Below are 17300 nucleotides of genomic sequence, written 5' to 3'. Positions count from 1 at the left end.
CTGCCCCCCTCCCGAGTCTCTAAATTCTCTCCTCGTCCCTCTGTCCCCACAGCCCTTTGGCGGTACACCTTCCAGCTCCCGTCCCCACTGGGCGCTGCAGGCCGCCGAGCGGCACGCGAACCGCACGCGCGGGCAACAAAAGCCGCTTTCATGACTCACTGCCCTCGAGCAACGCCCCGAATCCGTCGCCCCCCACCCCCACCCCCACTCCCGGGCCCTCGCTGGGAGCGCGCGGCGCGGCCCGGGCAGTCTCGGCCGTTAAGGCGGCTGCCAGAGCGCCGGCGGGAAGGGAAGCGCCAGGCGGCGAGGGGAGCGTGGCCTGGGCGGGGAGGATGGGGCGGGGGAGGCGTGTGGCACCGCGTGTGGAGGTGTGGGGGGAGGAGACCGGGGGATGGAGGCGGGAGGCCAGGACTTAGGGGCTGGGAAGCGTGTAGCTGGCGGGGAAGGGGGTGGTGCGGCGCATTCACAGGGCTAAGATAAAGAGCTGGGGCCGGGCTGGCGTCCCCGGCGGTGACCTGTTTCTCGGGGAAACAGATGCTCGCTCTAGCAAAGGGAGGTCTGCGTTCAATGAAAGTATTACGTACGACCCGCGCGGCCCCACAGACCTCCAGCGGCGCTCGCGCCCTCTCCCCACCCCTCGCAGGAGAAGGGTGTGCCGGCCTGGGCACGTTCGAGGCGCGGGAGGTGGTGAGCGGGGAGCCAGACCGTAGGGTTCAGGGTTCGCTGGAGGACCGAGAGGTGCAGGTCCCTCATAGGCCCCGTGGCTCAGAAGTGCTTGGGAGGCCTTGGGGGTTCTGCCTAGATCGCGGGCTCAGCGCGGGGTTTGCGCCTTCGCCTCCAGGGAGGCCACTGTGCGCCCAGATCCTGGCCAGAGGCTGGAGCTGCCCGGGCTCGACAGGCGGGCGGCTGGGGAGAGCCGGGAGCAAGAGAGTAGCTATTAAAATGCCTCGCCGTCGCCCCGAGCGCAAAACCCGTCCTCCCCAAATCTCCTGGGCTTGCGGCATAATCTTAATTAAGATAATTGATTCATATTGCACCTGCGAGAACGGGGGAAAAAAATTGATTCCAACCCCCAACCCCACAAATCGCTTAGAGCTATTGGATGGAGCTCGACGCGGCTGTGATTTGGGGAGTGATTTAGCACCAGGCTTCCCCAACTCGGTCCGCCTGGGCTCTTTTATTTATTATTTACGAGCTCCTAATCCCTCCGGGGCGTGGGCAGCTCCCCTCATGGCGCCTACAGACCCCGAGGGACTTCATCTTTGATTTCCAGTCAGGAGTGAGGGGCTTTCCTTAAACCATCCATCCAACACCCTTACCACCAACGCAAAATCAACTCAGCTCCAAGTACTGGCTGGAGCAGGTTACTGACACAATTGCCCAAGGCCTGGTGTGTCAGATGGGCTGTGTGTGCCTGTGTGGGTGTGCTTAACTGTACAAGTGTATGTGACTGGGTGTACAAAAGAATATGTGTGAATGTGCATATGAGCCTATGTGATTGTTAATATCTGTGTGATTTGTCAGTGTGAATGTGTAAGTTATGTGAGTGTACATGTGGGGGGGTGAGTGTGCACGAGTGAGTGTGTGTTCGTGGGTGCTGCTGCTCTCAGCTGAGGAACATAAACAGAGGACTCACACATGTTTCAGCTGGATTGAGAAACAGCATGCTGTCTAAAGGGGACCACAACGGGCTGGATTAACCGACAAACAGTGGGTTGTTTGCCAACCTTTGCCTTAACAGAGAGCAACAGGCCAACGCAAATCCCGGGTAGTTGGTGTTGCTGCTTGAGTGGACAGCAGAGACACACCGATGGCACTTGAGCTTCTCTTGAACAATGCTGCTACAGGGGTTTGGGGGCGATCTGACAAGTTCCCAAAAACAGGACAAGCCTGGCAAGCCTGGTTTAGAGCCCCAGGCAGCTTGTAGGAAAAGTGGCTTCCTCAGGTCTCAGCACCGTGGACAATTCCCACTTCTGAAACTCACAGTATTAAGGTTCAGCAAAACGACACCCCTTCCAGTGGCTTCCGCTTTTTCCTGTTTGCTTTCTTTCACAAAACCACTGACTCCCACATCCCAAAATTTTAATCAGAGAGCCCTGTTAGTCTGCATTTAATTAGCAACCTCCTTTTCAGGATAAAGTTTCCTGGAAAACTAGATATCCAGGTTTAGGGGAGAGGGAAGTTTAAATTATACTTTGAACTAGCGAATCTGAAACAAAGAAACTGTACATTGAACAACTTTCAGAAAGATAGTCATTGTTCTAATATTTGCACTTATCTGGCACATTGCATCTAAACCAAAATGAATTCATTTTTTGTCCACATAAATAAAAAAAAACGTAAAAATGATTTTACTTTTGTTTTATTGAGCATACATTTTATTGGTAATAGAAATCGCTTTCCATCCCCATCATCCTATCAACTGTTTAGTTATTTCATACTATAAACATTTCTATTAAGTTATTGGGGAAATCAACCAAAGCTAAATGGAATTATTTGCTCATATTTGGTGAGCCACACAATTATCTAAATCATACCAGACTTAGAATATTACACGAATACACCACATCCAAAATAACTGGAACAAGTGCTGTAGAGAAGAGCAAGCACCTTTGGTAATTCAAATACCTTAGAAATGTATACCATACACCTGTCCCAATTATGGATGTAATTTTCAAATATTATGAGCAATCAGAATCCTTATTAAATATTATTCAGACTTTGTTGAAATGGAAAATATAATTATTTTTAAGTCAAGAATTTATCCCTAGAGGCTCATCTTTTTAAAATAACATGTTTTCTTTCCTCTTTAACAAATACATTTTCACATAAATTAAATATTGATAATTTGACCTTTTATGTCTTTAACTAGTCAAAGGGGGGAAATTCCAAATGTAGATCTCAGAGTTTGGCCCTGGTGGGTCTTTCCGCTTGAGTAGGCACTGAGATTAAAGGAGTTGAACTTCCTCTTTCACTGCTCTCTCCTTGCACTAATTGCTTATGCAAAAAATGCAGATTTGTATTAATTAGTAACTCCACTGATTAGTTCTGTGGTATTTTCACATAATAAATCATGCTGCAGACATGAATTTTGGCACATCACCCAGTAGAGGCTCAGGCTGCAATACAGATTTCATATTAAAATAAAATCTCTAACTAAACCTACCTTTCTGATGCAGGTACCATGAGCAGCCACCTGCTGGGAGCACCTGCCATGGGAAATTACTTTCACTCAGTGACAAGCCACTTTTGGAGCCCAAATAGGACAATCTGATTATGACGTTAGTTTCTAATAAAAAATAAACAAGTAAATAAACACACAAATGCACACCTAAATGACACAAATGTGCCTAGTGTGAAAGTCACTTAGTCATGTCCAACTCTTTGTGACTCCATGGACTACACAATCCATGGGATTCTCTAGGCCAGAATACTGGAGTGAGTAGCTGTTCCCTTCTCCAGGGCATCCAGGGATTGAACCCAGGTCTGCACATTGCAGGCAGATTCTTTACCATCTGAGCCACCAGAGAAGCCTAGACATTTTGCAGACAATGATGTTATAATCTTCTTGTAATGGGACCGGGTTTTTAAAACAGCTTCCCAGGTTATGAATACACCCTTCAGTCTATTTTCCTCTTGTGAGGTCTTTTCTCCTCTGTGAGATGGTCTGGTAGCTTGAGATTCTTTCATCACTCATCCTCTGACTCATCTCCCTAGGCAAGCAAGCTTGTTCAGGAAGTAAAAGAGGGACAGAAAAGCATCTGAGGGAGAGGTATGAATGCCAAGAGCCATCTCAAAAGGAACTGGCCACCCCTGCAATCCCAGCATATGGTGAGAAGCTATGAGGTCAGATACCCACAGCTGTCTGATATGAGACAAACTCTCCACTCTCCATGGGTAACTTTATGAGCTTCTACACAACTTTTCCTTGAAAACTGTTTAATTTGATGAGGCAGGTTACAGTCAATATTGCCAAGATTATAAATTAGACCCAGGTGTCTTCTGTGTTCCCCAGCAACCCTTTACAGTCCCTTGTTTTCTAGCCATTGGTGACACCTTTCCAAGTCCCCGCAGGTGTTCTCAGCATGTTTATGCTCTTTCCTGGTCCATGCCTCCTGTTGATAAATAGCCATGAGTTCATGCTTCTTAAAGATTTAGAGAAATGCTTAATCTGATGCCCTACCCGGAGTGCTTGCAAAGTCACAGGGCACAAATAAAAAGGAACGAGTGCTTAATGCTCACATTCAGGGGTAAGTGAGGTCTAAGGGAGGTGTATTTTGGATGGAGAGGGGGGCGACATGCTCTGAGCAGTTGTGCTATGCAGGTAACAGTCTGCCTACCTTCCTGACTTGTCCTGAGGCAACGGTAAATGTGGCTGGGGGTGAGAAGGGTAGGGCCTCTAGGGAGGCTGTCTCGAACCATCATCTACTGAACCTTTCAGGTGCTTTGTTGGTGAGAGGAAAAGGTCTGCATTTTGTGGTCTTTTTATCTGTTTATCTTGGATGTGAATAATTTCTTTAAGGAACTAAATTTAAAAAGGTCAAGAGAACAGATATAATTTAAAGCAGCCCTCTATTAAGTCAAATATGCCTTTTTCGCCTGTGAATTCACTCTTGAATCCCACTTCATATGGCTTGATAGGGACAAGATTTATCACGTCTGATGGGAAAACCATCCTATACTTGGCACATTGGTCCACAATGGTGTGGTATAGGCTATGTGGAGAGCCAGAGCCAGGCATAAGCAAAGGCTCTAAAATTGCTTTAAAGTAGCTTTTCTCCTCATTCCCTTCATTTCAGAATCTGCCTGTTTCACCGAGTAATATATGTATTCATCAAATCTATATTGAGGGCTAATATGTGCCAAGCACTGCTAAGTACCAGATATACATGGGTAAAGAGAAACAGACATTACTCTCTGCTTTCACAAAGCCTTCTATCTGGTGAAAGAGAGGTACTTTAATAAGATTCACTCACAAGTTCCCAGTTGGCTCAGTGGTAAAGAATCAGCTTACCAATGCAGGAGACACAGGAGACACAGGTTCGATCCCTGGGTGAGGAATATTCCCTGGAAGAGGAAACGGCAACCCACTTCAGTATTCTTGCCTGGAAAATTCCATGGACAGAGGAGCCTGGTGGGCTGCAGTCCATGGGGTTGCAAACAGTTGGACACGACTGAACGTGAGTATACACCCATCTTACTTGAGATTAGTATAGGAAAGGAAAATAAAACACATCAATCCAAAAAAGCTGAGGACAAAGGAACTCAACAAAGACTGAAGTGGAAGGGTTCCCGAGGAAGTAGAGTTCTATGGTAATGAGAAGGGTGTTACCCAGTGATATAGGAAATGATGTAGATAAATTATTCTACATCATAGAAATAACCTTCCCCATAAAAAGCACACTATTCAAGAATTACACTAACGTGCGTTCTTCTTGAGGAGTTCAAATTGTTTTGCATCTGGATATATCTAGTTAAAAATAAGTAATCCTTATTGAACATGACCCTATATTAGCCTTTGATAAAGAATTGAAGACATTTGTTTTCATTTGGAAAAACTGTCATATTTAGTTATAACTGCATTCAAATGGGTATATCTTTCCTTTTCCCCTTTGCCTCTAGCTTCTCTTCTTTTCTCAGCTATTTGTAAGGCCTCCTCAGACAACTATTTTGCCTTTTTGCATTTCTTTTTCTTGGGGATAGTCTTGATCACCGCCTGCTGTACAGTGTCACAAACCTCCATCCATAGTTCTCTATCAGATCTAATCCATGAGTCTATTTGTCACTTCCTTTGTGTAATTGTAAGGGATTTGTTTTAGGTTGTACCTGAATGGCCTGGTGGTTTTCCCTACTTTCTTCAATTTAAGTCTGAATTTGGCAATAAGGAGTACATCAAGGCTGTATATTGTCACCCTGCTTACTTAACTTATATGCAGAGTACATCATGAGAAACACTGGGCTGGAAGAAACACAAGCTGTAATCAAGATTGCCGAGAGAAATATCAATAACAGATATGCGGATGACACCACCCTTATGGCAGAAAGTGAAGAAGAACTAAAGAGCCTCTTGATGAAAGTGAAAGAAGAGAGTGAAAAAGTTGGCTTAAAGCTCAATGTTCAGAAAACTAAGATCATGGCATCTGGTCCCATCACTTCATGGGAAATAGATGGGGAAACAGTGGAAACAGTGTCAGACTTTATTTTTTTGGGCTCCAGAATCACTGCTGATGATGATTGCAGCCATGAAATTAAAAGACGCTTACTCCTTGGAAGGAAGGTTATGGCCAACCTAGATAGCATATTTAAAAACAGAGACATTACTTTGCCAACAAAAGTCCGTCTAGTCAAGGCTATGGTTTTTCCAGTGGTCATGTATGAATGTGAGAGTTGGAAGGTGAAGAAAGCTGAGCACCAAATAATTGATGCTTTTGAACTGTGGTGTTGGAGAAGACTCTTGAGAGTCCCTTGGACTGCAAGGAGATCCAATCAATCCATCCTAAAAGAGATCAATCCTGGGTGTTCATTGGAAGGTCTGATGTTGAAGCTGAAACTCCAATACTTTGGCCACCTCATGCGAAGGGTTGACTCGTTGGAAAAGACCCTAATCCTGGGTAGGATTGGGGGCGGGAGGAGAAGGGGATGACAGAGGATGAGATGGTTGGATGGCATCACCGACTCGATGGACATGGGTTTGGGTAGACTCTGGGAGTTGGTGATGGACAGAGAGGCCTTGCATGCTGCAATTCATGGGGTTGCAAAGAGTCAGACACAACTGAGTGACTGAACTGAACTGAACTGATCTGAACCACAGTCAGCTCCCACTCTTGGTTTTGCTGACTGTATAGAGCTGCATCCATCTTTGGCTGCAAAACATATAATCAATCTGATTTTGGTATTGACCATCTGGTGGTGTCCATGTGTACAGTTTTCTCTTGTATTGTTGGAAGAGGGTGTTTGCTATGACCAGTGAATTTTTTTTGGCAAAACTCTGTTAGCCTTTGACCTGCTTTATTTTGTACTCCAAGGCCAAATTTTCCTGTTACTCTAGGTATCTCTTGACTTCCTACTTTTGCATTCCAGTCCCCTATAATGAAAAGGACATCTTTTTTGGGTGTTAGTTCTAGAAGGTATTGTAGGTCCTCATAGAACCATTCAGCTTCAGCTTCTTTTGCATTACTGGTTGGGGCATAGACTTGGATTACTGTGATATTGAATGGGATTTGCCTTGGAAACAAACAGAGATCATTCTGTCGTTTTTGAGACTGCATCCAAGTAATGCATTTCAGACTCTTTTGTTGGCTACGATGGCTACTCCATTTCATCTAAGGGATTCTTGCCCACAGTAGTAGATATAATGGTCATCTGAGTTAAATTCACCCATTCCAGTCCATTTTGGTTCACTGATTCCTAAAATGTCAATGTTCACTCTTGCCATCTCCCGTTTGACCACTTTCAATTTGCCTTGATTCATGGACCTAACATTCCAGGTTCCTATACAATACTGTTCTTTATAGCATCAGACTTTACTTCCATCCCCAGTCACATCCACAACTGGGTGTTGTTTTTTCTTTGACTCCATCTCTTCATTTTTTCTGGAGTTATTTCTCCAATGATCTCCAGTAGCATATTTGGCACCTATTGACCAGAGGAGTTCATCTTTCAGTGTCCTATCTTTTTGCCTTTTCATATACTGTTCATGGGGTTCTCGAGGCAAGAATACTGAAGTGGTTTGCCATTCCCTTCTCCAGTGGACCATGTTTTGTCAGAACTCTCCACCATGACCCGTCCGTCTTGGGTGGCCCTACACGGCATGGCTCATGGTTTCCATGAGTTAGACAAGGCTGTGGTCCATGTGATCAGTTTGGTTAGTTTTCTGTGATTCTGGTTTTCACAAGATTGCTAATGGGAGAGACTGACTGAGGGGAAACTGGGTCTTGTTCTGATGGGCAGGGCCATGCTCAGTAAATCTTTAATCCAATTTCCTGTTGATGGGCAGGGCTGTGTTCCCTCCCTGTTGTTTGACCTGAGGCCAAACTATGGTGGAGGTAATGAAGACAATGGTGACCTCTTTCAAAGAGTCCCATGCATGCACTGCTGCACTGAGTGCCCCCAACCCTGCAGCAGGCCACTGCCGACCCACGCCTCCACTGAGACCCCTGAACACTCATGGACAAGTCTGAATCAGTCTCTTTTGGTGTCACTGCTCCTTTCTTTTGGGTCCTGGTCTGGTGCACCATGGTTTTGCCTTCCAAGAGTCTGTTTCCCCAGTCTTGTGTAAGTTCTGGCAGTTCTATGGTGGGGTTAATGGTGACCTCCTCCAAGAGGGCTTATGCCATACCCAAGTCTGCTGCACCCAGAGTCCCTGCCCCTGAAGCAGGCCACTGTTGACCCATACCTCCACAGGAGATACTGAAACACAGTTCTGGCTCAGTCTCTGTGGGGTCTCTGGGTCTTGTTGCACAAAAGGTTTGTTTGAGCCCTCCAAGTGTCTCTGGCGGGTATGGGGTTTGATTCTAAACGTGATTTCCCCCCTCCTACCATCTTGCTGGGGCTTCTCCTTTGCTCTGGGATGTGGGGTATCTTTTTTTGGTGGGCTCCAACATTCTCCTGTCAATGGTTGTTCAGCATCAAGTTGTAATTTTGGAGTTCTCGTAGGAGAGGATGAGCGAACATACTTCTGCTCCATCATCTTGTCAATAATGAATGCAGAGTTCCAAAGAATAGCAAGGAGAGATAAGATAGCCTTCCTCAGTGATCAATGCAAAGAAATAGAGGAAAACAATAGAACTGGAAAAACTAGAGATCCCTTCAAGAAAATTAGAGATATGAAGAGAATATTTCATGCAAAGATGGGCACAATAAAGGACAGAAATGGTATGGACCTACAGAAGCAGAAGATATTAAGAAGAGGTGGCAAGAATACACAGAAGAACTGTACAAAAAAGATCTTCATGACCCAGATAACCATGATGGTGTGATCACTCACCTAGAGTCTGACATCCTGGAATGTGAAGTCAAGTGGGCTTTAGAAAGCATCACTATGAACAAAGCTAGTGGAGGTGATGGAATTCCAGTTGAGCTATTTCAGACCTAAAAGATAATGCTGTAGAAGTGCTGCACTCAATATGTCAGCAAATTTGGAAAACTCAGCAGTGGCCACAGGACTGGAAAAGGTCAATTTTCATGCCAATCTGAAAGAAAGGCAATGCCAGAGAATGTTTAAACTACCCCACAATTGCACTCATCTCACAGGCTAGCAAAGTAATGCTCAAAATTCTCCAAGCAAGGCTTCAACAGTACATGAATTGTGAACTTCCAGATGTTAAAGCTGGATTTAGAGAAGACAGAGGAACCAGAGATCAAATTGCCAACATCCATTGGATCATTTAAAAAGCAAGAGTTCCAGCAAAACATCTACTTCTGCTTTATTGACTACACCAAAGCCTTTGACTGTGTGAATCACAGCAAACTGTGGAAAATTCTGAAAGAGATGGGAATACCAGACCACCTGACCTGCCTCCTGAGAAACCTGTATGCAGGTCAGGAAGCAACAGTTAGAACTGGACATGGAACAACAGACTGGTTCCAAATCAGGAAAGAAGTATGTCAAGGCTGTATATTGTCACCCAGCTTATTTAACTTATATGCAGTGTACATAACATGAAATTCTGGGCTGGATGAAGATTGCCAGGAGAAATATAAATAACCTCAATAACCTCAGATACACAGATGACACCACCCTTATGGCAGAAAGCAAATAACTAAAGAACCTCTTGATGAAAGTGAAAGAGGAGAGTGAAAAAGTTGGCTTAAAACTCAACATTCAGAAAACTAAGATCATGGCATCCAGTCCCACCACTTCATGGCAAATAGATGGGGAAATAATGGAAAGTGACAGACTTTATTTTTGGGGGCTCTAAAATCACTGCAGATGATGACTGCAGCCACAGAATTAAAAGACACCTGCTCCCTGGAAGAAAAGCTGTGACAAACCTAGGCAGCATATTGAAAAGCAGAGACATTACTTTGCCAACAAAGTTCCATCTAGTCAAATACATAGTTTTTCCAGTAGTCATGTATGGATGTGAGAGTTGGACCATATAAGAAGCTGAGCACCGAAGAATTGATGATTTTGAACTGTGGTGTTGGAGAAGACTCTTGAGAGTCCCTTGGACTGCAAGGAGATCAAACCAGTCAATCCTAAAGGAAATCAGTCCTGAATATTCATTGGAAGGACTGATGCTGAAGCTGAAACTCCAATACTTTGGCCACCTGATGCGAAGAACTGACTCATTGGAAATGACCCTGATGCTGGGAAAGATTGAAGGCAGAAGGAGAAGGGGACGACAGAGGATGAGATGGTTGGATGGCCTCACTGACTTGATGGACATGAGTTTGTGCAAGCTCCAGGAGTTGGTGATGGACAGGGAAGCCTGGCATGCTGCAGTCTATGGGGTTGCAAAGAGTTGGACACAACTGAGTGACTGAACTGAGTTATAACTCAGGACTTATTCTGTGGCATATTCATTGCTTGAACCCTTCTAAAGGAGTATATTTTCACACGGAGATGGGGAGAAGGCAAAAAGAAATGTTGGCATCTCTTATTGATACAATTAAATTATTGCTGGGGGAGGGATGGATTGGGAGTTTGGGACTAGCAGATACAAACTATTATTTATAGAATGGATAAACAACAAAGTCCTAACGTATAGCACAGGGAACTCTATTCAGTATCCTGTTATAAACCACAATGGAAAAGAAAAAAACATTGCTGATCTTAGCTTCTAAACGTGGAGAGATCCCAATAGTCAACAAAACATGCATTTAAATCTGAGTAATAAATAAGTAGATTCATCAAATGCATAATTTAAAAGCAGAAAAAGTTACTTTTCCTTCTGTGATGAAAGTCATTGTTAGGAAGGAGACAAGATGGCAGAGTAGAAGGACTTGAGCTCACCTCTTGTTATGAAAACACCAACCACAAGTGGCCACTGGACAACCATTGACAAAAAAGACTGGGACCTACCAGAAAGGATATTCTATACCCAAAGACAAAAGATAATTCCCAGCAAAATGGCAGGAGGGGTGCTTTTGAGATAAAATCAAATCCCATACCCACTGAGTGAGCGACCCACAAACTGGAAAATGATTACATCACAGAGGTTCTCTCAGGGAGCGAGAGTTCTGAGCCCCACATCAGGCACCCCAGCCTGGCAGTCTGGGTCAGGAGGAAGGGCCCCCAGAGCATTTGGTTTTGAAGGACAGTGGGTTTACATGCAGGAGACCCACAGAGCTGAGGAAGACAGAGACTCTACTCTTGGAGGGCACACAAAAGGTTTCAGGTGCACTAGGACCCAGGACAGAGCAGTGACCCCACAGGAGCCCAGGCCAGGCCTACCTTCAGGTCTTGGAGGGTCTCCTGGGAGGGTGGGGTTCTGCTGTGACTCACTGTGGGGGCAAGGATGCTGGTGTTGGATGTGTTCAGATTTGATGGAGAAATCAAAAGCTTTACAGATAAGCAAATCTAAGAGAATTTAGCACCACCAAACCAGCTTTACAACAAATGCTAAGGGAATTTCCCTTGGTGCGAAAGAAAAGGCCACAATGAGAAGCAAGAAAATTATGAATGGGAAAGCTCACTGGTAAAGGCACACATACAGCAAAGGTAGGAAATCATCTACACAAAATTATCATATCACAACCAGCAACTGTGAGAAGAGGAGAGTACAAATGCAGAATGTTGGAAATGCAACATGTTGAAATAAAGAAACTAGCAACTTAAAATAATCTTGTGTGTATATATATATACACACACAAATACAATACACACACACACACACACACACACACATATATATATAGATAGATAGCTACATCAAAACCTCATGGTAACTGCAAACCAAAAATCTACAATAGATACACACACACACACACACACACACACACACAAATGAAGAAATTCATTGTCAGTTTGTTTTTTTTTTTATAAATTTATTTATTTTAGTTGGGGGCTAATTACTTTACAATATTGTAATAGTTTTTGCCATACATTGACATGAATCAGCCATGGGTTTACATGTGTTCCCCTTCCTGGACCCCCCACCCACCTCCCTCCCCATCCCATCCCTCTGGGTCATCCCATTGCCCCGGCCCTGAGCCTTTGTCTCATGCATCGAACATGGAATGGTGTTCTGTTTCACATATGATAATATACATGTTTCAATGCTATTCTCCCAGAACGTCCCACCCTCACCTTCTCCCTCAGAGTCCATAAAATTGTTCTATGCATCTGTGTCTCTTATTCTGTCTTGCATATAGGGTTATCGTTACCATCTTTCAAATTCCATATATATGCATTAGTATACTGTATTGTTGTTTTTCTTTCTGGCTTACTTCACTCTGTATAATGGGCTCCAGTTTCATCCATCTCAGTAGAACCGATTCAAATGTATTTTTTTTTAATGGCTGAGTAATATTCCATTGTGTATATGTACCACAGCTTCCTTATCCATTCGTCTGCTGATGGACATCTAGGTTGCTTCCATGTCCTGGCTATTGTAAACAGTGCTGCGATGAACATTGGGGTACATGCGTCTCTTTCAATTCTGGTTTCCTCGGTATATATGCCCAGCAGGGGGATTGCTGGGTCATATGGCAGTTCTATTGCCAGTTTTTTAAGGAATCTCCACACTGTTCTCCATAGTGTCTGTACTAGTTTGCATTCCCACCAACAGTGTAAGAGGGTTCCCTTTTCTCCACACCCTCTCCAGCATTTATTGCTTGTAGACTTTTGGATAGCAGCCATTCTGACTGGTGTGAAATGATACCTCATTGTGGTTTTGATTTGCATTTCTCTAATAATGAGTGATGTTGAGCATCTTTTCATGTGTTTGTTAGCCATCTGTATGTCTTCTTTGGAGAAATGTCTGTTTAGTTCTTTGGCCCATTTTTTGATTGGGTCGTTTATTTTTCTGGAATTCAGCTGCAGAAGTTGCTTGTATATTTTTGAGATTAATTGTTTGTCTTTTGCTTCGTTTGCTATTATTTTCTCCCATTCTGAAGGCTGTCTTTTAAGTTTTATGGAAACCATGTTGTAAAAGCTGTCTTTTGGAAACTACATTGAATGTGGTCTTCACGGATATACTGTACAAAAAATGCCAGTATTCTTTAGTTCTACGTGTACATATACAGGCCCAATAATGCCCTCCGTGTGCTAGCTTCCACTCACACATATGTGTATGTCTCATTTTGTAATCTTTTCCCCATTTATCTCTGATCTGGTCAGTAAAGTATTGACGTCCCTCAATTCCTGTATAACTTTTCTGGCTATTTCTTACGCCAGAACTTTATTTAAATTTATTCAAGCACAAGTTTGAATAAACCACAAGTTTAGAAAAAGATTTGCCTATTTATACTATCTAGGCTATGGGAACTTAATGTTTTTTATTTTACATTCATAATTGAACTGATAAGTAATCTCATTCTGTTTCAATGCAATAGAATTCTTTCATTGATAACAACCAGATATGCTACATAATATTTTTCTATCTGAAGACTATAAACTGATGTTTATAAATACTTTAAAATGAGTTTGACAATAGGATTTTGACAGTTGTGGTTGCTTTGATTTCTTATTTATTATACAAGTATCTATAAGCCACTGTGTGTAATCAAACATCAATTTTAGTACACAAGAGAGTCCTAGAAACTATTAACTTTAAAGCAATGTGATCTGAGCTGAAACAGAGACCATGAAAAAAGAGAATCCTGACAAATCCAGCCCAGATCAGCAGAAGCATTCAACTCACCCCCAGATGCTTGAAAAATAATAAATGTTTATTGCATTAACACACTACATTTTGTGGTGGTTTGACATGCAGTAATAGCTAAATGGTACACTATGAAAAAATTCAATTTTCTCCAGGTTGCTTAGGGGTTTGGATGTTGTAATTCACCAAAAAGTAACTGTTCAAGTGAGTATCAATATTCTATACTTATAAGTGTTTCAAGAATTTGAAAACTGTAACTATACCTCTTCAGTTCAGTCACTCAGTCATGTCTCATTGTGACCCCATGGACTACAGCACACCAGGCTTCCCTGTCCATCACCAACTCCTGGAGCTTGCACAAACTCATGTCCATCAAGTCGGTGAGGCCATCCAACCATCTCATCCTCTGTCATCCCCTTCTCCTTCTGCCTTCAATCTTTCCCAGCATCAGGGTCATTTCCAACGAGTCAGTTCTTCGTATCAGGTGGCCAAAGTATTGGAGTTTCAGCTTCAGCATCAGTCCTTCCAATGAATATTCAGGACTGATTTCCTTTAGGATTGACTGGTTTGATCTCCTTGCAGTCCAAGGGACTCTCAAGAGTCTTCTCCAACACCACAGTTCAAAATCATCAATTCTTCGGTGCTCAGCTTCCTATATGGTCCAACTCTTACATCCATACATAACTACTGGAAAAACCATATATTTTACTAGAAGGACCTTTGTTGGCAAAGTAATGTTTCTGCTTTTTAATATGCTGTCTAGGTTGGTCACAGCTTTTCTTCCAAGGAGCAAGTGTCTTTTAATTTCATGGCTGCAGACACCATCTGCAGTGATTTTGGAGCCCAAGAAAATAAAGTCTGTCACTGTTTCCATTTTTTCCCCATCTATTTGCCATGAAGTGATGGGACTGGATGCCATGATCTTAGTTTTCTGAATGTTGAGTTTTAAGCCAACTTTTTCACTCTCCTCTTTCACTTTCATCAAGAGGTTCTTTAGTTCTTCGCTTTCTGCCGTAAGAGTGGTGACATCTGTGTGTCTGAGGTTATTGATATTTCTCCCAGCAATCTTGATTCCAAGCTTGTGCTTCATCCAGCCCAGCATTTCATGTGATGTACATTGCATATAAGTTAAATAAGCAGGGTGACAATATACAACCTTGACATACTCCTTTCCCGATTTGGAACCAGTCTGTTGTTCCATGTCCAGTTCTAACTGTTGCTTCCTGATCTGCATACAGATTTCTCAGGAGGCAGGTCAGGTGATCTGGTATTCCCACTCTTGAAGAATTTTCCACAGTTTGCTGTGATTCACACAGTCAAAGGCTTTGCCATAGTCATTCAAGGAGAAGTAGATGTTTTTCTGGAGCTCTGTTGCTCTTTTGATGATCCAACAGATGTTGGCAATTTGATCTGTAGTTCCTCTGCCTTCTCTAAATCCAGCTTCAACACGTGAAAGTTCTCAGCTCACATACTGTTGAAGCCTAGCCTGCAGAATTTTGAGCATTAGTTTGCTAGCATGTGAGATGAGTGCATTTGTGGGGTAGTTTGAACATTCTTTGGCATTGCCTTTCTTTCAGATTGGAATGAAAGCTGACCTTTTCCAGTCCTATGGCCACTGCTGAGTTTTCCAAATTTGCTGGCATATTGAGTGCAGCTATACTTCCTAGTAAGCATTAAACCAGTATTTGTATGCTAGGAATAGTGCTCAATAATATATAAAAGTTCTGTCATTTAATCATAAAAATAGTTCAATGAATATGCATTATTTTTTTCATTATTATTGACATTCTATAGATGAGGAAACAGAGAAGGTAAGTAACTTGTTCAAAGTTACACATCTAGAAAGGGATGGAGCCTTTTACTTTTATTCAGATTACTTGACTACCAATGTGATTAAGAATAAAGATAGCAAGTATTTGGGGAAATGTTGCCCACACCATATTCTGGGTACACTTTCCTTTTCAGCCAGAGGATTCTATCCATTCTACATTATTTTATTCAGCCATGCATAATCATAGTGCACTTTCTAAACCTGCAGCAAATACTATGGATTGCTTTACTCAGCACTCAACTCATACCCTTCTTGTAAGATTTTCTAGAATGAAAAGGCTGGAAAGCTACCACAAAGGAATAAATTTACAGTGTTTTCTCTATGCCCTAGATATGGTATGGGTTTTGCTAATCAGATGCATTAGGTTTCTATTTAGAACTGAGTTAGAGGAGTCTTGGACAGGCGACTTATTCAGCTGGAACAAATTCTGGTGCAAGATACTGAAGCCAGCTTCCTGATTTGTCAACTTCCTGACTCTAGAAAAGCAATAGTTTTCTTAATAGCTTACCTCTATGATACAATTTTTTTTATCACACCTGGAATCTCAAGCTAGAGTCTGTTTCTTCAGACCTCCTAACATTTCCTTGAATTGTCTATACCCATCATGAAATTAATTTGTATTGATTCCAGATAGAGTTGATTATACTGTCTGTGATTAAGACCCTTTCCTTTTTGGTAATTGGTACCAGAATGGTTTGTGGGCAACAGAACATGAAGAAGATGGAATGAACTGATCAGCTGATTTTTTTTAATGTGATTAGGTTAAAGCTATTGAAGTAGTAGAAACAGTAATCCATGGCACTCAGCAATGGATTAGTTGATTATAACCTCTCACCTGGAATGAAGGGGCCACACTGAGTGGCAGCTACAATGTACCATTATGGAAGCACGGGAATAAAAGTGGTGTAGAGGTGGGTTGCCTGCCATGAGCTACAATGAGTAACCTCAAGAAAGAACATGACTTACTCAAGATACTGTCAAGAAGCCAAGGAATTTCTGATATCCTGAAAAGAAACTCCAATCACTTATAACTACAGAGCTGATATGGTCAGATATCACACACAGGTGGCTGAATTACAAGGTAGTACTGCTGCTGCTGCTGCTGCTAAGTCGCTTCAGTCGTGTCCGACTCTGTGCGACCCCATAGACGGCAGCCCACCAAGCTCTGCCATCCCTGGGATTCTCCAGGCAAGAATACTGGAGTGGGTTGCCATTTCCTTCTCCAGTGCATGAAAGGGAAAAGTGAAAGTGAAGTCGCTCAGTCATGTCCGACTCTCAACGACCCCATGGACTGTAGCCTACCAGGCTCCTCCGTCCATGGGATTTTCCAGGCAAGAGTACTGGAGTGGGGTGCCATTGCCTTCTCCGACAAGGTAGTACAGTGATACTCAAAATGTGGTCCCTGGATCATCAGCAGCAGAAACACCTGGGAACTTGTTGGAAAAGGAAATTCTTGGGCCTTATTCTAGAACTACAAATACAGAAAATGTGGACGTGAGACCCGGAAATCTGTGGCTTAAGAAGCCCTCCACATGATTCTGATGCATGCTAACTTTTGAGAACCATTAAAGGTTCCAAATACTCCACCACAATCACCTACAAATCTCTTTTGTAAAGGAGCAAAACAATTACCATGGCAACAGTTGGAAGAATTTAGATGGCTCCAAGCACTCTAAATGGAGGCTTCTCTGATGGCTCAG

This window comes from Giraffa tippelskirchi, chromosome 3 (assembly GCF_054371585.1).
Source record: "Giraffa tippelskirchi isolate mGirTip1 chromosome 3, T2T-mGirTip1v1.2.pri, whole genome shotgun sequence".
Taxonomy (NCBI): domain Eukaryota; kingdom Metazoa; phylum Chordata; class Mammalia; order Artiodactyla; family Giraffidae; genus Giraffa; species Giraffa tippelskirchi.
The sequence above is the reverse complement of the archived record's forward strand: the minus strand, read 5'-3'. Positions refer to the sequence as shown.